A 23014-nucleotide genomic window follows, 5' to 3' on the forward strand; every position below is an offset into this window, starting at 1 on the left:
ATATGAACAGCTGGTATAACCTGGGTAATACTGTATATAATTATATATGAACAGCTGGTGTAACCTGGGTATATACTGTATATTTGAACACTTTACACACAACTGAAAATCACATCAGAAACCTGCATGCAGTTTAAAACCCGCCTGTACTGTTTGAACCCCCGTGCGGTTTATAATTGTGCATGCGGTTTCTGGATGTGATTTTAATTGTGGTTCAAAAATGCAACAAAATCCATGCACAGTGTAAGGCCGGCTGCACACAACTGGGTCGGATTCTGCATGCGTGAGCCCGCAGCGGAATCCCACCCTGTGCCCCGCTGGCATCCGTGCGTACCTGTAATTTCTTTCTTTTTCCTGTACTGCGGATGGTCTACATGGCGAGCCGTCGGACCCGCGCAGTACTGTTTTTTTTTTTCCTTTTAATCACTGACTTTCCAGCGCCGTTGCTAGTTGATGACACGGCTGCCCGCGACTTTTCCGCAATGTCAGGACGGTGGGTCGCACGGCTTGCATTGAGCTCAATGGAGGCCGTCCGTGCAGAATCTGCACTAGAATACAGCATGCCGTGATTTTTCCTCCGTGAGCGGAAAACCACAATTGATTTCCGCTCGTGTAAAGGGAAAAACGCTTTTCCATAGCATGCTGCGGGCGGTACATGCTGCGGAATCTGTAGGCGGATGCCAGCGCCATATTCCGCTATGCAAATCCAGCCGTGTGCAGCCGGCCTTAGGCTAATTTCACACGAGTGATTCTGAAACTATGCCCCCTATCACACTCGCCAACGTGTGCTGTGCCCACGGATGTGAGGGGTTGTTGTGTTATATCCAGCTCCCATCACATCATCATATTCTCGTGTGATGCACAGGAAAAAAAACATCGCTCCCGTGTATGATCGCATGCAAAACAATGGGGTCATATTCATGTGCGTCTTGCAACGCACAAATCTCGCACAATTTTGAAAGCGGCCTAAGAAATTACCAACAGGTCTTTATGTAGTCAAGGAAAGGAGTCCTGATGAGAAGGCTTACGCCAAGGGGCTGCATCATGTTTGTAAATTAGCACAGTTTAGGTATAGATATGGGTACAGATGGAGGGGGGGCCCAGCTGGGCTTTTGCACCCGGGCCCCTTAGCCTTTAGGTACGCCCCTGGAACTGTACACAAGTTCTAGGGACACTTGCACACAGTTTTTGAAGGAACTCAGCAGGGGGGTTGTTTCAAACACCTTGGAGAACTAAGCCCAGATCTGTTGTGGATGAAGGTTTGCGCAAATCCTTCTGTGTCTGGATGTTTGGGGTCATTGTCCTGCAGACACCTGGAGTTTAAAAAAAAAATTCTTGCTTTGCAGCATTTTTCTCACACCTGCCTAAATCCTTTACAGTTCTGTATAAATCCACATTAACACATTTTTGTGGCTATTTGGCCACTTTCACAGGGCAACAAAATTGCGCGATTTTCTTGTGATGCGACAGCGCTACAAACCGCATGTATGTGAAGCCCATGCCTTCCAATGGGTTCCTTCACATTAGTGATGTTTTGTAGGCGGCTACATTGCTGAATATTGCCCTGATTTGCGATGTTTTGTGGCCCATGTTTCCCGGAGGAGCCTTCCTTTCTGTCGCTTCGCATCGCACAAAAACGCGGATCACATCGGAGGATCATTTGTAATAACCCTAAATGTTTGTGACATTGTTAGCAAGATATGGATTCCGGCAGCAGTAGGCTTATTCATGGTGGCAGAGGAGCCTTCATCTCCAACAGATATCTATGAGGGCCGCCTCACATGTATCATCAGGGTCCATCAGAAGGTCCTCTGATCCGTCAGCACTCCAGTAACGGTAACTACCGGCCCCCATGATGGCCATGTTCTAGCAGGAATCCTCTGACACAAGACTGGTCATAGTAGGAAGATACAGAGATGGATGCTTCATGTTTACTGCTTGTTGTGACATCACACATACGTGTACACGGCTGCATGTGAGGCTTCTATGAGGTCACTATGGTCTTTGGTTCCAATCTGTGATGTCACAGACGCTGCAGGTATATAAAGTGATGTTACAGTGAGATGAGCTCATTCTGTATAGAAAGTGAGAGAGAGAAGAGAGAATGTTTGTGAAAATGATATTAGTGACCCTGCTGCTATTACCATCAGTGCATGCAGTTCGAATCTTCAACGCAAAATATGAAGGTAAGTACATTACTGCACAAGGAGTTAATCCTAGCATGGGCAGGTGATATGGGCGGAGGGATCTAAGAGTACAGCCTAATAACATATAGATTAGCTATATATACCCTGTTTCCCCAAAAATAAGACAGGGTCTTATATTAATATTTGCTCCAAAATATTTTTCTTTTTTACATGTATGGCTGCCGGGACACTGTTTACATTGACTTTTGTTTTTTAATTAACTGTTTTTAGGGCTAATTTTTGGAGTAGGGCTTATATTTACAGCATCCTCACAAATCCTGAAAAATTATGCTAGGGCTTATTTTCTGGGAAACAGGGTAGTTAATAGCATTCTCTCCGTGCTGCAGACACTCACTACTAGATGTAGAAGAAGGGGGTTCACTAGAGATAGAGGGGTTACCGGCTGCTTCTCATTTTGTCAGTAGAGTTGTTCCTTATTGGATGTGTGTGCGTTGCTTATTATGGGAAGAGATGGCATTGGGAAGTCTATGTGACTCTGGGTGATGTTCTGCTGGGGAGCCTTGGGTCCTGGCATTCAGGCTAATGTTACTTTAAGGGCTTATTCACACGGCCAAGAATCTTGCAGGAGTTTTGTACAATGCAAGACACGCAAATCCCACACAAATGTGAAATCCATTCTTTTGAACGGTCTATTCACATGAGAGATTTTTCACTCACAGCGATACTGAGGGGAACTAAGATCGCAGCATGTCCTATTATTGGATGTTCCCGCAGAAGGAATCCCCCATTGTTTCCTATGGAAGCACAAAAAAAAATCGTATGCAATTAATTTCCATTGCAGCCCATGGGAAGCTCCTGGGATCTTTTCTCAGATGTGAAAATCGCAATCTCACAGAAGTGATGGAATCTTTAAGCAAAAACTCATCGGCTCGTCGTGAAAGTGGCAAGTTGCCAAGTTTGATATTAGGCGGAGTCTCTTGGCCTGATATGGGGCACCCGTGTGAATGTAGCCTCACACATACCGCTGTTGGTGCGCCTACACATTGTCTGCATACATTGCAGGTGGGAACTATTCTCCATATCCCCAATGTATCAGCCGAACACATTGTAAATATTCCCTTGTACTGAATAGCTTTCACTAAAACTGGCCTAGATGGTCGCCGGCAATGTGTAAGAGGCTGGCATGGCACCTGTATAAGTTAGTGCCCCCTGTGAGCCCCTGGACTGTGGCAGGGCAAGATGTGGTGCCCAACGGGGGGCCGCAGGCGGCTGAGGAGAGCGTCAATAATGTGCTGAATAAACTGCTCATTGGGGGTGGGGGTTATAGGAATGCCTGGTGCCTTATTGTACATGCTGGGGTACAAGGATCGGTAGGAGCCGCCCATCCTTACATCCCAAATAACAACTCATTTTGGAATCCGCAGTTGTAATACTAACGACCTAATGAATAAAAGGCAGATTATTAATAACTTCTATTGTTTCTTCTTTTCTAGATGTACCAAGAAAGAAGATAGAAGAGAAGCCCACCATTATAGATCGAATAGAATATAACATCAGGTTCATTCTACCAGCTCTGGCCCCCTACATCTTGGTACTCGTATATGGGGTGGGCAAGTGTCTCTACGAAAGACACAAGTAAGTATTGTAAATAATACTTTTATCAGCTACACTGCAGTCTACATAGGAAATAGCGCATCCTCACATTATCACATGACATATTAATCCCTTAGCGCTCCAGTATGTACTGTTATGTCACGGAAGTTCAGGGATTGTATGGAAAGGGGTCCGGGGAAGAAACAGACGGCACCCGTCCACAACAGCTCCAATGAGCAACGCCGCTGAACAGAGCTGTTAATACTTTAATTGCCACGGTTTATGTTTAGGAGTCCCGAATAGTTCCCTGTGATGAGATATGGGAGTGCCGTGTATTTGCCATGGCAGCCGGGAGCCTGTGGTGTGGCTTGATAGATTTCCTGTCAGATTGCAATATAATGTAATACTATGGTATTACATCATACTGCAGGAGCGATCAAACCATCGCAAGTTCTTGTTCCCCATGGGGAGGAAAAAATGTAAAAATCAGTTTTGAAAAAGTTGTATTATTTTAATAAAAAAATAAAACGTAATAAAAGTAAAAATAAAACATTTTCCCATATTTAGAATAAAAGAATCTAAATTGAAAAAAAAAAAATTTCGCTGTAGATTATAAACCGTAGACACAAAAACCCCAAATATGGCAGAATTTCTTTTTTTTTTTTCATGGCACTCCATTTTTTTAAAGTGGAGAAAAAATTCTAAAAATACAAAAAAAAACAGAGCACGTCAAGAAGGGGTTAACGGGTATATTTTATTGTGCTGTACATTTCTTGTGGCTTGTTTTACTGCTCGGACTCACAAGGTGACTTCTAATTTTACTACTTTAAAGGAAAAAGAGGACGGATGAAGCCCCAGATGACATCGAGAGTGGAGGATCATCCAATTCCACAGAGAATAGCGACGAATCCGATGGTAAATGCAACATAAATAATCTAATCTATCCATCCATCCATCCATCCATCCATCCATCCATCCATCCATCCATCCATCCATCCATCCATCTATCTATCTATCCATCCATCCATCCATCCATCCATCCATCCATCCATCCATCCATCCATCCATCCATCCATCCATCCATCCATCCATCCATCCATCTATCTATCTATCTATCTATCTATCTATCTATCTATCTATCTATCTATCTATCTATCCTAATGGATAGAAAATCATGGCATAACCGCAGGATAAATGTCTGATAGATGTGATTCTCACCTCGGGGACCCACATGGATTTCTAAACTTCAGGGTATTACAGCTGATGGCTGATGCATCCAGGCAGAGAATGAATGGAGAGAAGACCACCCATGAGCAAGAGTCTGTCCATTCACTTCTATGGGAGTCACAGAGCTAAAAACAGTCAGTCCCATAGAGGTGAATGGAGAGCGCCGCGCACATCCATGACCTCTCTTCTATTCCCTCTCTGCATGCATGCGGTAGTCATCAATTACTTTACCGGGTGCGAGACCCCAATCTGGAGATAGGCGAGAGTCCCGGAGTTAGGACGCAAATCTCTCAGACATGGTAAAAAGTTTGCTTATAGCTTGATGAAAAGATTGATCCCCACCGTGAGATTTTAACGGTACCAAACTTTCTCATTTTCCCCAATATACATTGTTGGGATAAAATGAGCAGCTGCCGTTCTACTAATATATTAGGGAATTGTGCTTTATGTCATTATCTAGTATTTTATGGGGTCTCCAACTCCAGGCCGGCAGCGGAGGGGATCAATGTGCATTATATGAACATCTAATCTTATAGGCCGTGTCTATTTTACAGGACAAAATGGACAAAAGGAGAAAACATCCGATACATTTACTGTTGAGAATGAAGTCATAAGACCAGAGGAAGAGTAAGTTCTTGTAGTTCTTGTTGAGGTAGCAGTCACTACCGGGCCCTGAAGTCTAATAAAAAAAATACCAATTTTATTAGCGCCGCTTGTGCCGGTCACACACACTGATGTCAGTGTGCGCACCTGGGATCATACTTCCCTGACCTCTTCTCATTGTTTCCTTAGGAGAAGGGGAGAAGAAAAGAACCTCCATCAGCTCGAGCGACCTGCAGCAGCGCCGAGAAGACTAAGGGTGTTCATAAGACTACAAAGAGGAGGTAAGTATATGGGTCTCAGGGGGGGAAGGGCTACTACTACTGGGGCTATTGTGGGGTTAATATTATTACTGGGGCCAATATAGTGGACACTATTAGTAATATATTGGACCCAGTAATAATAGTAGTACTACCGAGGCCACTGTGGGGGTCACTATTACTACTGGGACAACTGTAGGGGTCACTGTTACTACCTGGGCCAATAAAGGGGACATTATTACTACTGAGGCCACTGTGAGGGACAATTTTACTACTAAGGCCACTGGGGGGGTCACATATACTATCGTGGCTACTCTGCACATGGCAGAATACCTAAAGCTGACTTAGGGTATGTTTACACTTGGTAGAAATGCTGTGGAATGTCCGTTGCTAAAATTTACGTGGCATATCCACAGCTGATTTCATAGTATGCGGTGTGTCCCCGCATCCCAAGGCTTCCCACTGTCAGCACTTCCTGGCTTTCTGTTCCCAGCGGCCTGTTCAGATGTGGTTCACTGTTCAGGTGGGAAAGCCTACAAAGGAGGTGAGGGGGAGCGCCGCAAAGTATGAAATCAGCTGCAGATATGCGGCCCTGTCCTTTTTATAATGACGGAGGTAAAATCATACGTGGTGATAAGCCCCGCCCCCTGGTGTGTTGGCACTTTGTGATAAATAAGTGGGTTTTGGGTTGCACTTTGGGCACTCGATCTCTAAAAGGTTCGCCATCACTAGTATCGACTGATCTGGAGTCTACAATGGGCGTTTATACTAGTGGTGTAATATTATCTAGAGCCCCCAAATGGATGCATGAACTTCCCCGACTGTCCTGCTCGGTATAATCTGTCTCCATGTACATATACGAGTTCTCCTCCCTGATGGCACCAACTTCACACGATAACAAGATCTTTGGGAATTATTCTTACACTGGATTTTGTAATTTTTCAGGTCTGAAAACCAACAGGACAAGAAGGAAGAGGAGACGGAGATAGTCTCAGGGACCGGCAATAATACCGCAATAAGACCGCGACGAGGTAACATATAGCGCTAATGATATGTCTTACAGCAGCTACACTACTCCAGTCTATGAAAAGCCTTATGTGTATATATTTGTAAAGTTCTCCTAGTCTTCAGGTCCTTCCATATCATTCCTCTTCACTTCTGGGAAAAGTTGTTTTAACCCCTCAAGGACCAGGATGTTTTGTCCCTAAAGGACCAGACATTTTGGGGGGGATTTTGCCCATGTGGTGGTTTTACTGCCCTATTTGTTTTTTTCCATCAGCTGTCAAAATTAATTTTGCTGCATTTTTTTTCTGTGACATATAGGTCAGTTTTTAAAATATCCATCACTGATTTTTTTTTGCTGTTTTTGAATTTTGTTAGGGGTAAAAAAAAAACTAAAGAAACCCAATTTTTGTAAAATATATAGTTTATTTTTGAGCCCTTTGTAGCCTGTACAAAGGAGAATGTAGAAAATCACAGCGATATAATAGTTGTGTTCCCGCGATATTGCTGCGTTTTCTTGCGGCAATATCACCATTTTGTCGTGCTACGAAGTCGCACAACTTTGTATCGCTCTTTTGCCGGCATTTTCGGGGCAGCTTGAAACAAAAGTTCTACTCCTAAAATAGGCCCTAGCTGCATTTAAAAACAAACAATACATTACCTAACAGGCGCTCTCCTCCCCATACTCCAGCATACTTGTTTGCAGTCTTCAGGGGGGTCATAAATCCCACCTACAGGAAGCGCTCGCTCTGATTGGTTCTTAAAAGCCACAGCTCAGCCAATCAATGCAGAGCTCGATGAACCAATTACAGCCATTGGTTTACATCCTTTATAGTAGTATCTCCACCCTTTCCTTCTTTTGGATTTTATAATAGGTGGCACTGCCAAAGTATTGTAACATCTCCCGTTTGTATATTGAGGTATATAGTCACATTACAAACAGAAACCTCTCCCAGTGTGAACATCCACATGAGCTGACCGGCTTTCTAATAACAGGCGATGTCTGATTTGAAACACATGAGATCATGGCATCTAATGCTAGACAGTATAACAATGGGCGACCCATCACAGTGATTATATATAGTGGCATCTTGGGGTTATTGAGTTTGGGGGTTGTCGCACTTCAGTAGCCCATGTCCGGCCAATTCTGGCCTTACTGGTCCTTTAAATCTCTGCAACTCCATCAGCAGACTTTATCACATATAGCATTCCATCTTCAGCCATACTGGCTCTATACTGCTATATATCATGTGCATCAGTGGAAATCAACACTTGTCCACTCATCACTGGACTTCCAGACGCTCAGGACACCTCAGCAGGGCTGTACAGCATTTTCCTTATCCGCATCCTCCCTGTCATACCCACACAAGGGTTTTCTGTAATTTACTAGCAGAATGACTGCTCTACTGCCCTCTGCAGGCCATCTGTGCTACCACACTGCCTATTCCTTAAAAGAAGGTTTAACTAAATTGTCTTTATGTTTTCTTTCTGCAGGAAGTGACATTCCCCATAACATCAGGGGAGATGTCAAACAGCAGCAAATACCATCTGTTGCCATCAGCCAAGATCAAAAACCACCTGCTGCCAAGAACAGCTAATACCACCTGCAGCCACCAACCAACAACAGATACCACCTGCTGCCAAGAACAGCTAATACCACCTGCAGCCACCAATCAACAACAGATACCACCTGCTGCCAAAAACTCCTAATACCAGCTGCAGCCACCAACCAACAATAGATACCACCTGCTGCCAGGAACACCTAATACCACCTGCAGCCACCAACCAACAATAAATATCATCTGCTGCCAAGAACACCCAATACCAGCTGCAGCCACCAACCAACAATAGATACCACCTGCTGCCAAGAACACCTAATACCATCTGCAGCCACCTACCAATAATACCACCTGCTGCCAAGAACACCTAATACCATCTGCAGCCACCAATCAACAATAGATACCACCTGCTGTCATAAACACCTAATACCAGCTGCAGCCACCAACCAAAAATAGATACCACCTGCTGCCAAGAATACCTAATACCACCTGCAGCCACCAACCAACAATAGATACTACCTGCTGCTAAGAACACCTAATACCAGCTGCGGCCACAAACCAACAATAGATACAACCTGCTGCCAAGAGCACCTAATACCATCTGCAGCCACCAACCAACAATAGAAACAACCTGCTGCCAAGAATACCTAATACCAGCTGCAGCCACCAACCAACAATAGATACCACCTGCTGCCAGGAACACCTAATACATTCTGCAGCCACCAACCAACAATAGATACCACCTGCTGCCAAGATTACCTAATACCATCTGGTGCCAGCAAACAACATTGTTGGTTTTTAAGATTTATTTTTAGATTTGTAATTATATTTTATATTTATAATCCAACATCCTAAATTAAAGATATATTCTTTAAGTCCTGGAGCGGCTTCATTTTAATATTATTCCTTTATAGTGCTTATTTGTAGCAAGAGATTAATGTGGATGGACCCCGCACCTCAATAAAATGAAAGAAAAGAAGTAAGGGGGAGGAAGAAGGGCACTCTTCTTGGTTTCGCATTATAAGGGCCCATTCACACGGGAGCATTTACCATCTGGCTGCTCTTCGTGCATTTTATGGGCATCACACAGACCCATTATAGCCAATTTGGCTATAAACATAAACATTTTTTCACAAGGACTGATTTTCTTTTAGTGTAATCACTTAACTTAGCTGATACTAGAAAGGTATTGCAGGCTTATCAATCAGGTATGCCTAATTATCATTTGATGCATTGGAGAAGAAAACAATGAGACATACTTAAGTGATATTTCCAAGCTCTTCTGTGTTTATTGTTCCAATGTGAGAGGTTATATAGTGTGGCAACCCCCACAAGGTTAACAAGTCTACAGCATGTGTTATACTTCTCTCTTAGTAAAACATTACAAAGGTTAATTATGACAAAGCTGCATACTCAGTATATGATACCCTGTTAGTAAAATTTCTCTACAATGTGTGTCTTTTGCACTTGTACATCTTGCCATACACACAGCACAAATATTATGCACACAACACAACTGCATGAAATATAATTCAATAATTTCACAAGCACATGTGAAAACATTGCAGCATGTTCTATTTTGGTCTATATCACAGGCCAGAGTTGGACATGCAATATCCTCTACCTGTGGGGCTCTGACAGTTCACAGATGTGTGTCTGTGTGCTCTCTGGTGCATTTTGTACCAGAGAATCTCAGGCACAGTTCACATACAACCATCTGATTGGGCCCTAAAACCAATGTGCGATCACCTGGTACTTTTGTACATGATGGGCACAACTCCCACCTATTAGTACATATGATACATATTGCCACTACTAAACATCAAACTTGGGTTGATGAAGCAATGTGTAAAGACATTGAAGAGGAATGGAAAGCATTTTGGCTACAAATGTAGAAAACTTCCTGTGATGAGCATGGAGAAGCTGAAAGCAGGTAAATTCGATGGACTACAAATCCAGAAACTCATGAAAGACCAGCGATTCCAAGATTCAGGGATGTAAGTGATGAACAGTGTGAACGATCTCACCAGGAAAAAAAGATTATTAAAGAGCAGTACTTTAATAGAGGCGGGATTTATGAATTGGCCAATCATGGCTCAGCCAATTTATGAATCCGACTTCCACAACGTGATTGGTTCTTCAAACTCTTCTCAACTAATCAATGCAGAGCTGGATGAACCATATTGGTTGATCGAGCGTGGCATTGATTGGTCGAGTCGAGCTGGAGGAACCAAACAGAGACATCGCTTCCTGGAGGTGTGATTTTTGAATCCCGCAACCAGGAAGTGATCTTCTGTGGGTGAAAGAGGACTGCAGAATGGCCAACAGAGCTCAAGGGAACAGCGGGAGGACCTGGACCATACCTGCTAGGTAAGTATTCTCCTTTTTTGGGGGGAAATTCAGCTAGGGCTTATTTTAGGGGAGGGTTTAACCTGTTTTTTAACCAATTTTATCACAGACAACAGCAAAGCATCACTGACGCTACAAAATTGCATGAACACAGTTGTGATATCATTGCGATTTTGTAGCACCGATATGCCTGTATAACCGGAGCCTACACAGCACTGTCCTTTAATTCCAACTCCCCTTCCCTCTTTTCAGAAAAAAACTGGGAAACAGAACTTCAGGAGACCTTTATTGAGGACCAATGGCTTCTGTATGTCAGTTGGGTACTAAGAACTCTTGTTGTGCTAATTATTAAGAAGACGTTTATATAGGTGGCATCTACCGCTTGTCTCAAATGTTTCCTGGTACTTCTGGTTTGTGTTGGAGATGTTATGGACAGGTTGGATCTCTGCTACATATCTGGTGGTCATGTGAAATCCTTAAACCTCTATGGGATCAGATTTACTTCCCACTACATTCAATTTTGAATTGTGACTTCCGATGGGGCCCTAATGTGGCCCTATTATCAATGTTTTAGTGTCCAATCAAAATGTAGAATTGTACGACTTTTGGTTTCCCTGTAAGATCCGCACAACCCCCTAGTGAAAAATGTTGGAGACCAAATCCTGGGCATGAAAGATAAAAAGCAGTCAAACAAAATCCTGCATAAATAACGACACGTGGCGATTACATGTAATGATATAAGACGGTAAATAATATTCCACACTCATGATTGGTCCGTAGAACCACAACAACACTCAGCCTACAGTTGTCAAAAATGCTGGACTTTTCCTTACAAATGTCATCGAGCTGATGAGATATAAACAGATAGAAATCTTAAACCCGTACTAACATCCAATAAATGTGACATTGCTCCATACATCGGCCAAGGAATATCTCCTATTTTCATCTGCACAGAATTTCACCTTAGGCCTCCTTCCCACGAGCGTGACGGGCTCCGCCGCGTAATATTACGCAGTGAAGCCCGTCACGGCGCCCCCCAGAGCCCCTATGCTTACCTGCGGGAGATAGCGTGAAAACGCTTCCCCGCCCACCGCCGCCGCGTCGTGTGACACGCCCACCGCGTCACGTGACGCGGCCGGCAGTGTCACGTGACGCGCCGGCCGCGTCAAATGACGCTGCGGCGGTAGGTGGGGAAGCGTTTTTTTCATGCTATCTCCCGCTGGTTACAGCGGGAGATAGCGTGAACAGACGGCTTCCATTGACTGCAATGGAAGCCGTCAGCGCGTACAGCCCGTCCTCACCCACAGCAAATAGAGCATGCTGCGGGTGAGGACGGGAGAAATCACGGTGCGTAATTCCGCGGTGGAATTACGCATCGTGAGCATTGTGCTATTAGGTTCAATAGAACCTAATAGCAGGGGGCCACGCAGCGGATTTTTGCCGCGAATTTACGCGGCGTAAATCCGTTCGTGGGAAGGAGGCCTTAAGGGCTCAGTCAGACGGGCGTTTATTACATGCCTTTATTCACGCATGAAAAAAATCACATGACCGCGTTCATTGACACCCATACGTTCTATCTGTTGTAGGTGGGAATTTTATGCACATGTAAAAATCAGACGTGACCGCTCCTATTGAAAAGCATTGGTTCTATATAGATGGGAATCACAAAAAACATGCACAGCAAAAAACGCCCGTCTGACTGAGCCGTAAAGCAGCAGTTTGTGCTCCAGAGCTGCTCTTTCCATAACAGAAAATGCCTTCTGGGCCAACTAGTGTAGGTCAGCAGGGATCTGCCAACGAAGACGCTGCATTAGCACTCTTCTTCTTGAATGTGTGTGCGCATCTATACATACATGTCTGCATGTACACATGTGCAACTTCTTTGTATGCAGCAAGGAAAACACTGCCACCTGCTGTCCTTACACTACGCTACTGGGCTGCACTCAAAACCACAAGTGCTCAATGCGTTTTTCAATGCCGTACCTGTCAAACAGCTTGAAAATACATGTAAGAACCATGAGGACCGCCCACCATATAGAATACAGTAAAACTCATGCAGGGGAGTCACATAGTTGACACATTAGGATGTAGAAAACTGTTATTGATGTGTTACTATGAAAAAAAAATGGTACCGTGTTAGCCAGTAGAGACATAAGCCTGAGGAAGAACCCTGAGTAGGTTTGAAAGCTTGCTATATCATCATTTATTTTTGTGAGCCATTAAAAGGTATCATATCTATAAGATTACTTGGTTTCTCTTACTGAAAACAATCACATGATGTGTTACGCAATGACTCAGAGCACCGCCAAGCATTGGCAAAAGTGAATAAAGACTGCCTTCTGAGCAGTAGAGTCCGTTACGTTTTACCAACAAGTGGTTACTGATAGCCAAGGTGCCATCCAGTTTATTGAAAAGATCCTGACCTGGTGTTTGGCTCTGCCTGGCTTGCACCAGTGTTATAGGGTATAGATGGCAGAATAAACCAACCCATGATACCGGAGGTACTGGTGCATTATGTCTCCACCAGCAGAATGGGTGGAAACCTGGATTGTGCGGCCTTAGTTAAAATGCACACCCACAGCTTGTGATTGGCTGGGCGAGACTTTCAGGACTAGGTGTATGGAAGCAGCAGGCCGTCGCCCCCGGGTTACTCGCTGGCCGGCTACTGCTGCTTGACCGTGCCAACGCCACCAAGACCGAGAAACTCCTGAAATCGGATCTCTCTACCAGTGTTGGTATTTGTAGGCCGAAAGCTCCTAGAAGCGCCTCCGCCACTCGCCCTGCGCCCGCTTGTGATCGTTGGCCTCAACATTGTTAACGGCGCTCCTGCCAAACAGCAGCTGTCAGTCCTCCCCAGAACCAGCCACCACAGCGCAGGAAGGGGTGCTCATCACATGTAAGGTGCTACGGGGGCGTTACGTGGGTGCTCCCTGTCACTTTGGCTGTCCAACCTATGTCTCCAGCCCTTGTTCCGATGGAGACATAATGCACCAGTATCGATACTGGAACAGTATGAACTGACCAGCAAAAATACCAACTCTAGAACATCTGAACCGTTTAAAAGTAATGAACTTACCAACTGTGACTGAACCTGCAGTGAGCCGAACCGAGAGAGTCCTGAGGCCTATATGAGACGCTCCAGCGAGAGAACAGGAGATGTTGCTACAGTCAAGAATGACCTTCGTCAGTGAGTGGCAAAAAATGAGCTGAGGCCCAAGGTTGCCAACACGGGTACAGGTAGATGCCCAGGGCTGGGTTGCAGTGGCAGGTGGTACAGGAGGCTAATGGACAATGAACCTAGGTAGGAAACACCAGAAGTGCCCAACTGAAAGAGGTCCATAATCTGAGCGAATGATGGAATTTCTGAAAAGTGTGGACTGCCATGTAGTTCGAGCCCATAGAAGTTTTGGGGTTCATGAGGGAGCAGAGCTGGACAATAACTTCTTTGCCCATTGGTTATCAGTCATGCTGGAGAACTTAACTTTCAGGAACCATGATCTAGTTGAGAGTGAGGTGGTGTGCTACAGCCAAATGCAGAGCCTACGAAGCTACTGGGCCACAGCAATATACCAGTATGATAAAATTTAAATTTTATTCAGTTGTTTACAGTAAAGGGGGCATTGCTGGAGTATTGGGCTATAAAAACAGTTGAGGTTAGCATGCGAGGCCACTTTGGTAGCAGCGTGTATTCATCTGGTGATGACAACAAGAAAGAGGAAGAATTTTTTTTCACCCTACCCCCTTCCTAGCATAAAGAAAAAAAGATATGTATCAGAACCAAGCTTATAACAAATACAGCCTAGAACCAAGGCCAGTGCATGAATACAGCACCTGAACCAAGCTCTTAACATAAATATAATAGAAAACCTAATTGATTGTGTTGTGGGAGCGCCTGTGGGCTGACAGTGGTGCCCCAGAACATTAGAGGGGTGGAGACAGAGCCATGAGGAGGATGATTCATGTAACTCCACAAGACATTGTCACATGGAAGTAAAACATGAACTGGCCAGGCAGTCCTAAGGGGGGAGATTACCTACAGCCATCTGTTTTCGCCCTCACAAGCTGGTGGCTGTTACCCTGTGCGACTGCCTGGGTCGCATGTAGCTAAGGTCGGCCATTGTCGCATATTTAAATGTCAACAATTTTGTAGCTCCTTATGGCTCCAGCACACGGGCAGATTTGACTTGCAGAATTCGGGGCCGGCGGCTGTCCCCAGATTCCACAGCAAACAATGCCCATTGCCTCTTATAGAGAACCGCTGCTTCCTGCACACGAACGTAAATTTCCGCTTGTGGCAGGAAAATCGCAGCAAGTTCTATTCTGTGCGGATTTCCACATGGAAGGCTTCCTTTGAAGTCAATGGAAGCTGTAAATCCTGCAGCTCTTCCGCAGTAAGCACTACAGAAGGGTCGTGGGATCCGCGTCATCGCCTAGTGATGGCGTGGCATAATCAGTACTGTGTATGTGCGCCAGTGAGATGGCCAGCACTCCTGCAGTACAGATAAAGAAGAATCCGGACAGGTAAGCGGGATTACCCACTGGGTACAGGGTCAGATCCTGCTGCGCAATCCCAAATGTCAGATTCAAATCTGTCGTGTGCAGGAGGTCTTATACTGGAACCAAAGACCGAGGCCTGATAACATGAAGATGGGGACAATCAAAAGTGAATTTCATATACTGTATGAAGATGAATGGATTAATTGAAGCAATGGAAGGTATTTATCATCTCATTATAGTAAACTCATTGATTTATCTTTGATTCCTCTAGTCTCACCTGAGCCCTTCAGGTCTGTCTTTACCGCTGACGACCAATCTAATGTCTCACGGTGATTGTAGGGGCACCTTCACAAGGTACATACATGTTGTGTGAAGAGCTGGAAGCATTGGATGACCGACTGTCTGTAAATAGAGACTTGTACCGTTTATAAGCAAGTGAATAAAGGTGATTTTCATCCTGTGCATTGAATGGTTTGCAGTGTAATTTACACTTATTCTTCTGTGAATATCACTGATGGATATGAAGATCGTAAAAACAGAACACAACCCTCAACCCTTCCCGCTGCAGCCCTTTTTTTCTACTTTTTTAAAATTTCATTTTTCTTCCCCACTTTCAAAAAAATCATAACTTTTCCATATTCTGGAGTAGAGAGAGAAAGCATAGGGGCACATGGGGGCACCTTCAGCCCTCATGTGTTGAAGATGGAAGAGGGGGAGAGGTTTCCCGAGCGCAAGAGTGCACATAAATTGTAAGTGAGCCCTCAAGAGAAAGAGTGAGCAACCAGTGAGTAAGATTTTCTCAAGGCCCAGTGCAGAGGTACTCCTTCTTCTTCTTCTTCTTCCGGTGATTGTAGTGGCATGACACCTTCACAAGGCACATACATGTTGTGTGAAGAGCTGGAAGCATTGGATGACCGACTGTCTGTAAATAGAGTCTTGTACCGTTTATAAGCAAGTGAATAAGGGCGCCCACCCACTGGCGTTTGCGATTTTCGTGCGTGAAAAACGCAGCGTTTTCGGCGCGTTTTTCGCGGCTTTTTCGCGCCTTTTCCATTAATTTCCATTGACATTCATGGGTGCATTAGGAGAAAAATAAGGACACATATGCAACTGACAGTTCCTATGTTAAAAATCGCAACGCACCGCAAAAAAAAACGCCAGTGGACAGGAGTACATTCAATTCTAATTGCTCTTGAGAAAAAACGCAAAACCCAAAGAAAAAAAAATCGCCAGTGGGTGGGCGCCCTAAAGGTGATTTTCATCCTGTGCATTGAATGGTTTGCGGAGCTATTTACACTTATTTTGTAGTGGCCTAGTACATCCTTTCCTGGCCCCTCCATAAGTGTCATATATGTTATGTCTTGTGTAGGTTCGCTGTGCAAAGTGTCTCGTCTTTGTTATATGGATTGCACAGCTACAGCAAATGGTGAGTGAAAAGTTTGCAAGAGACTGGGATTTGCCTGCAATGTATCCATTTATGTCCTGTCATGTGGTACAAGTCAGGTTATAGAAGTGCGTGTGAGAGCAGCAAAAGGGGCTTCCATTCCTGCTGGTTGTTGTGGAGAGAGAGTGCTAGCCACATGGGGGTACCTTTGACCCTCATGTGGTGCAGAGAATGGAAGACAGAATTCCTGATGACCCCTGTTCCAGGAATCGTGGAGGAGAGCAGCGACCCTACCCCTATCCTCCTCTAGAGAGTTCCCCTTTCAGGAGCGAATCCTGTCAGATAACTTGACCTGCAGGACCGGTTTCATCCTGTGTTTCCTCCCTGACCTCCAATCTACTGTTTATTGCCTGCTCGTCTGTCTCCTGTATTTTTGCTTTATACCGACTATATTATCAAGTAAAGTTTTGCCCGGCCCTGACCGTTCCCAGGGTCTGAGGTGCTAAAAGTTACACAGTTGTGGACTCTTTCTTTCTCCAATACCGTTGGGAAGGGAATGGTGGCGTCACCCGTGACAAATCTACATTCCTGTTGCATGTTTATTGGCCATCCCTGTTCCCCGGGTGTCTGGAAGAGGCCCTGCGGTGCTCAGGCTGAAATCGCATACAGCCCTCTGGGAAGGAGTCTGGTAAGAGCCATCATGATGTGTGACCCCTCTGCCCTCCCAGCTCCTCGGTGTGACCCTCCTGCTCCTGTGCGGACCCCCGGATCGCCGTAATTTCAACTATTCTTGTGTGAATATCACTGATGGCTATGAAAATCTACAGTAAGAGAAGAACAGAACAGAGTATTTTTTTATTTTAACATTGCTGCAGCTGTGGGGTCTTATTTTTTTGTGGAATAACCTGTAATTTTTTTGTCCTATTTTGGGATACATCAATAACTTTTTGATTTTTATTCAATTCAATTTATTTGCTTTTTATTCAAATTTTTTCTTGGAGACTCGTTGACCACAGAAGTGTAATTCTGGCATTGTGCTTTTTTTTCACCCTGCAGGATTGATAATGTGATATTTTAATAAATTGCACAAAGTAATACCAAGTTTTACATTTTAAGTATTTTTTGATGAGATTGGGAAAATAGGTTTCTTTAAAAACTTTAATATTTTTATTGTTGCAATAATTAAAAATTCTTTAATTTATCTCTACTTTATTTAGTCCCCGGAGGGACAAAGAACTGCAAAGGTTTTAGAAAATGCTGCAGTCAGAGTGCCTTCAAAACAGCATCAATTCTTCTAGGTACACTTGTACAAAGTTTTTGAAAGAACTCGGTGGGTTGTTCCAATCATCTTGGAGAACTAAGCAGAGATCTTCTGTGGATGAAGGCTTGTGAAAATCCTTCTGTCTCTGGATGTTTGGGTCATTGTCCTGCAGACACCTGGAGTTTTATAAAACATTCTTTTTCCCACTTCTGCCTGAAACCTTTACAGTTCTGTATAAATCCACATTAACACATTTTTGTGGCTATTAGGCCGCTTTCACAGGGCGACAAAATCATGTGATCTTCTTGTCATGTGACAGCGCTACAAACCACATGTATGTGAAGCCCATGCTATCCAATGGGTTCCTTCACATTTGCGATGTTTTGTGGCCCATGTTTCCCGGAGGAGCCTTCCTTTTTGTCGCTTCGCATCGCACGAAAATGCGGATCACATCGGAGGATCATTGGTAAAAACCCTAAATGTTTTTGACATTGTTAGTAAGATATGGATTCCGGCAGTAGTAGGCTTATTCATGGTGGCAGAGGAGCCTTCATCTCCAACAGATATCTATGAGGGCTGTCTCACGTGTATCATTACTGCTTGCTGTGACATCACACATACGTGTACACAGCTGCATGTAAGGCTTCTATGAGGTCACTATGGTCTTTGGTTCCAATCTGTGATGTCACAGACGCTGCAGGTATATGTAGTGGAAACCCAATATATCTATATTCCGGACTGTGGACCTTTGGTAGTGGACAGTGAACCTGTATTTGTACGTTTAACATTCTGTATAACAGATGACATGTTGCCTCCTGTTCTGATACAAATATAGATATATGTTCTTACATTTATGCAATATCTCTACTTCCTTTGATGAAACATCTTTTTCCTAAACTCTGCTGACAAAGATGAAATTTAATATAAACACGCTATATTTTTCCATCTGTTTTATAACTTTAGAAGAAGTAAAGATCAGACAGATAACCGCAGGTTAAGCAAGTACCGCTTATAGAATACCGCAATAATAACCCAAGCAGTTTTACTGGAAACTTATGCAAATAACACGGGGGGTTTGTGCAATTAATAGTTCAAGCTGTAATATCCAATCATATCGAAGGAACCACACGTGGGTCCAAGACAACCCACTCATCTCGTTCACCACCTGATGGCCAATCACAGATGACCGGAGGATGGAAGAATTGCAAGATGCTTATCCAATAATTAAACAATACGTTGTATCTATGTAATCTTTGACCTGCCCAGATGGGCAGATATGTTAAACTCTTTTAAAAGAGACTGCGCGCCCAACATTAAAGCAGAATTGAGGAAGCTTATGCATGCTGAACCTGTGTCAGTGTGAAACCTTCTTATGCGCATAATCAATTCAGAATTAATCTGGAAGGGTGTAAACATTCCTAATTGATCAAGTCGGTGGACACAAAAGGAAATCCATGACATATATAAAGTGATGTTACAGTGAGATGAGCTCATTCTGTACAGAAAGTGAGAAAGAGAAGAGAAAATGTTCATGAAATTGATATTAGTGACTCTGCTGCTATTACCATCAGTGCATGCAGGTCCAATCTTCAGCACAAAATATAAAGGTAAGTACATTACTGCACAAGGGGTTAATCCTAGCATGGGCAGGTGATATGAGCGGAGAGATCTAAGAGTACAGCTTAATAACATATAGATTAGCTGTATATACCCCGTTTCCCCCGCAAATAAGACAGGGTCTTATATTAATATTTGCTCCAAAATATTTTTCTTTTTTACATGTATGGCTGCCGGGACACTGTTTACATTGACTTTTGTTTTTTTAATTAACTGTTATTAGGGCTAATTTTTGGAGTAGGGCTTATATTTACAGCATCCTCAAAAATCCTGAAAAATTATGGTAGGGCTTATTTTCTGGGAAACAGGGTAGTTAATAGTATTCTCTCCGTGCTGCAGACACTCACTACTAGATGTAGAAGAAGGGGGTTCACTAGAGATAGAGGGGCTACCGGCTGCTTCTCATTTTGTCAGTAGAGTTGTTCCTTATTAGATGTGGGTGCGTCGCTTATTATGGGAAGAGATGGCATTGGGAAGTCTATGGGACTCTGGGTGATGTTCTGCTGGGGAGCCTTGGGTTCTGGCATTCAGGCTAATGTTACTTTAAGGGCTTGTACACACGACCAAGAATCTTGCAGGAGTTTTGTACAATGCAAGATGCGCAAAACTCGCACTAATATGAAATCCATTCTTTTGAACGGTCTATTCACATGAGCGATTTTCCACTCATAGTAATGCTGAGAGGAAATAAGATCGCAGCATGTCCTATTATTGGATGTTCCCGCAGGAGGAATCGCCCATTGTTTCCTATGGGAGCTCGAAAAAATTCACATGCACTTTATTTCCATTGCAGCCCATGGGAAGCTCTTGGGATCTTTTCTCACATGTGAAAATCACAATCTCACAGAAGTGATGGAATCTTTAAGCAAAAACTCATCGGCTCGTAGTGAAAATCGCAAGTTGCCAAGTTTGATATTGGGCGGAGTCTCTTGTCCTGATATGGGGCACCCGTGTAAATGTAGCCTCACACATACCGCTGTTGGTGCGCCTACACATTGTCTGCATACATTGCAGGTGGGAACTATTCTCCATATCCCCAATGTATCAGCCCAACACATTGTAAATATTTCCTTGTAGTGAATAGCTTTCACTACAACTGGCCTAGATGGTCGCTGGCAATGTGTAAGAGGCTGACATGGCACCTGTATAAGTTAGTGCCCCCTGTGAGCCCCTGGACTGTGGCAGGGCAAGATGTGGTGCCCAATGGGGAGGACGCAGGCGGCTGAGGAGAGCGTCAATAATGTGCTGCATAAACTGCTCATTGGGGGCGGGGGGGGGGGGGGGGTACAGGAATGCCTGGTGCCTTATTGTACATGCTGGGGTACAAGGATCGGTAGGAGCCGCCCATCCTTACACCCCAAATAACAACTCATTTTGGAATCCGCAGTTGTAATACTAACGACCTAATGAATAAAAGGCAGATTATTAATAACTTCTCTTGTTTCTTCTTTTCTAGATGTACCAAGAAAGAACATAGAAGAGACGCCGACCATTATAGACCACATAGAGTATAACATCAGGTTCATATTACCAGCTCTGGCCCCCTACTTCTTGGTACTCGTATATGGGGTGGGCAAGTGTCTCTACGAAAGACACACGTAAGTATTGTGAATAATACTTTTATCAGCTACACTGCAGTCTACATAGGAAATAGCGCATCCTCACATTATCACATTATCACTACTAACGACCTCATAAATAAAAGGCAGATTATTGATCATTTATATTGTTTCTTCTTTTCTAGATGAACCAAGTTAGAACATAGAAGTAACAACTAGCGCAATAGACTGGATAGAGGATGAAATAATCTTTATTCTACCGGCTGCTGCCCCCTACCTCTCGGCAATCGTATACTCATTAGACAAATGCCTCTATTACAAACATAAGGAAGCATTGTAAATAATAGTTTTATCAGCTATTCTGCATTATCCGGACGATTTCTTGTGTGTTAAGACTTTCCTGGAAGAATGGAGGGGAAAACAGAGGTTGGCTGGGAATTGTTTTACTGCACGGACTCACAAGGTGACTTCTAGTTTTACAACTTTAAAGAAAAAGGAGGACGGATGAATCCCCAACAGATGACATCGAGAGCGGAGGATCATCCAAATGCACAGAGAGTAGCAGCAAGCCCAACGGAAAATGCAGCATAAATAATCTAATCTATCCATCATCCATACATCCATCCATCATCCATAGTTGTAATACTAACGACCTAATGAATAAAAGGCAGATTATTAATAACTTCTATTGTTTCTTCTTTTCTAGATGTACCAAGTAAGAACATAGAAGAGACGCCGACCATTATAGACCACATAGAGTATAACATCAGGTTCATATTACCAGCTCTGGCCCCCTACTTCTTGGTACTCGTATATGGGGTGGGCAAGTGGAGAGAAAAATTTGAAAATGCAAAAAAAGGTCCATGCCCATAAGGGGTTAACGGGTATATTTTAGTGTACTGTACACTTCTTGGGGCTTGTTTTACTGCACCGACTCACAAGGTGACTTCTAATTTTACTACTTTAAAGAAAAAAGACGGATGATACCCCAACAGATGACATCGAGAGCGGAGGATCATCCGAATCCACAGAGAGTAGCAGCGAATCCAACGGAAAATGCAGCATAAATAATCTAATCCATCATCCATCCATCATCCATAGTTGTAATACTAACGACCTAATGAATAAAAGGCAGATTATTAATAACTTCTCTTGTTTCTTCTTTTCTAGATGTACCAAGAAAGAACATAGAAGAGACGCCCACCATTATAGACCACATAGAGTATAACATCAGGCTCATATTACCAGCTCTGGCCCCCTACTTCTTGGTACTCGTATATGGGGTGGGCAAGTGTCTCTACGAAAGACACAAGTAAGTACTGTAAATAATACTTTTATCAGCTACACTGCAGTCTACATAGGAAACAGCGCATCCTCAGATTATCACATGACTCATTAACCCCTTAGTGCTCTAGGATATACAGTTATGTCTCGGACGTTCAGGGATTGCATGAATGGCAATCAGGGGAAGAAAAAGCTGGACACCCCCCTTCCTTCCGCACCGCTTCCTCCACTGTTTGGAGCTGTTAACCCTTTAATTGCCATGATCGGTGTTCAGTGGGCCCCTGCGATGAGATATCAGAGTGCCGTGTTGTTGCCATGGCAGCCGGGAGCCTTCTGAAAGCCCCCAGTGCTGCTTTTGCAGATTGCCTATAAACCTGAGCCTGTGGTGTAGCTTGATAGATTACAGATAATGTAATACTATGTTATTATATTATACTGCAGGTGCGGTCAAACCATCGCAAGTTCCTGTCCCTTATGGAGACAAAAAAAAAATGAAAAAATCAGTTTGAAAAAATGTTTTATTAATTATTTAAAAAAACAAAAGGTAAAAAATTTTTTTTTTACATTTTAAGTTTAAAAAGAAAAAACCTTTACTCATATTTATAATAAAAGAATCTAAATTAAAAACCCCCAAAACACATTCGGTATCGCTGCATCCATAAAGGTTCGAACTAT

General features: G+C 43.6%; 1 long non-coding RNA gene across 1 annotated transcript in view; it reads right to left on the reverse strand.

The window, feature by feature from the left end:
• LOC136600974 (uncharacterized) overlaps positions 1-15551 on the reverse strand; it is a 54017-nt gene extending 38466 nt beyond the window's left edge. The window contains exon 1 of the long non-coding RNA XR_010789280.1: positions 15512-15551. This is a non-coding gene — a long non-coding RNA (uncharacterized lncRNA). The remainder of the gene's footprint in view (positions 1-15511) is intronic.
• Positions 15552-23014: the final 7463 nt, after the last annotated feature.

The sequence above is a fragment of the Eleutherodactylus coqui genome, unplaced genomic scaffold (assembly GCF_035609145.1).
Source record: "Eleutherodactylus coqui strain aEleCoq1 unplaced genomic scaffold, aEleCoq1.hap1 HAP1_SCAFFOLD_36, whole genome shotgun sequence".
NCBI classification, from domain to species: Eukaryota; Metazoa; Chordata; class Amphibia; order Anura; family Eleutherodactylidae; genus Eleutherodactylus; species Eleutherodactylus coqui.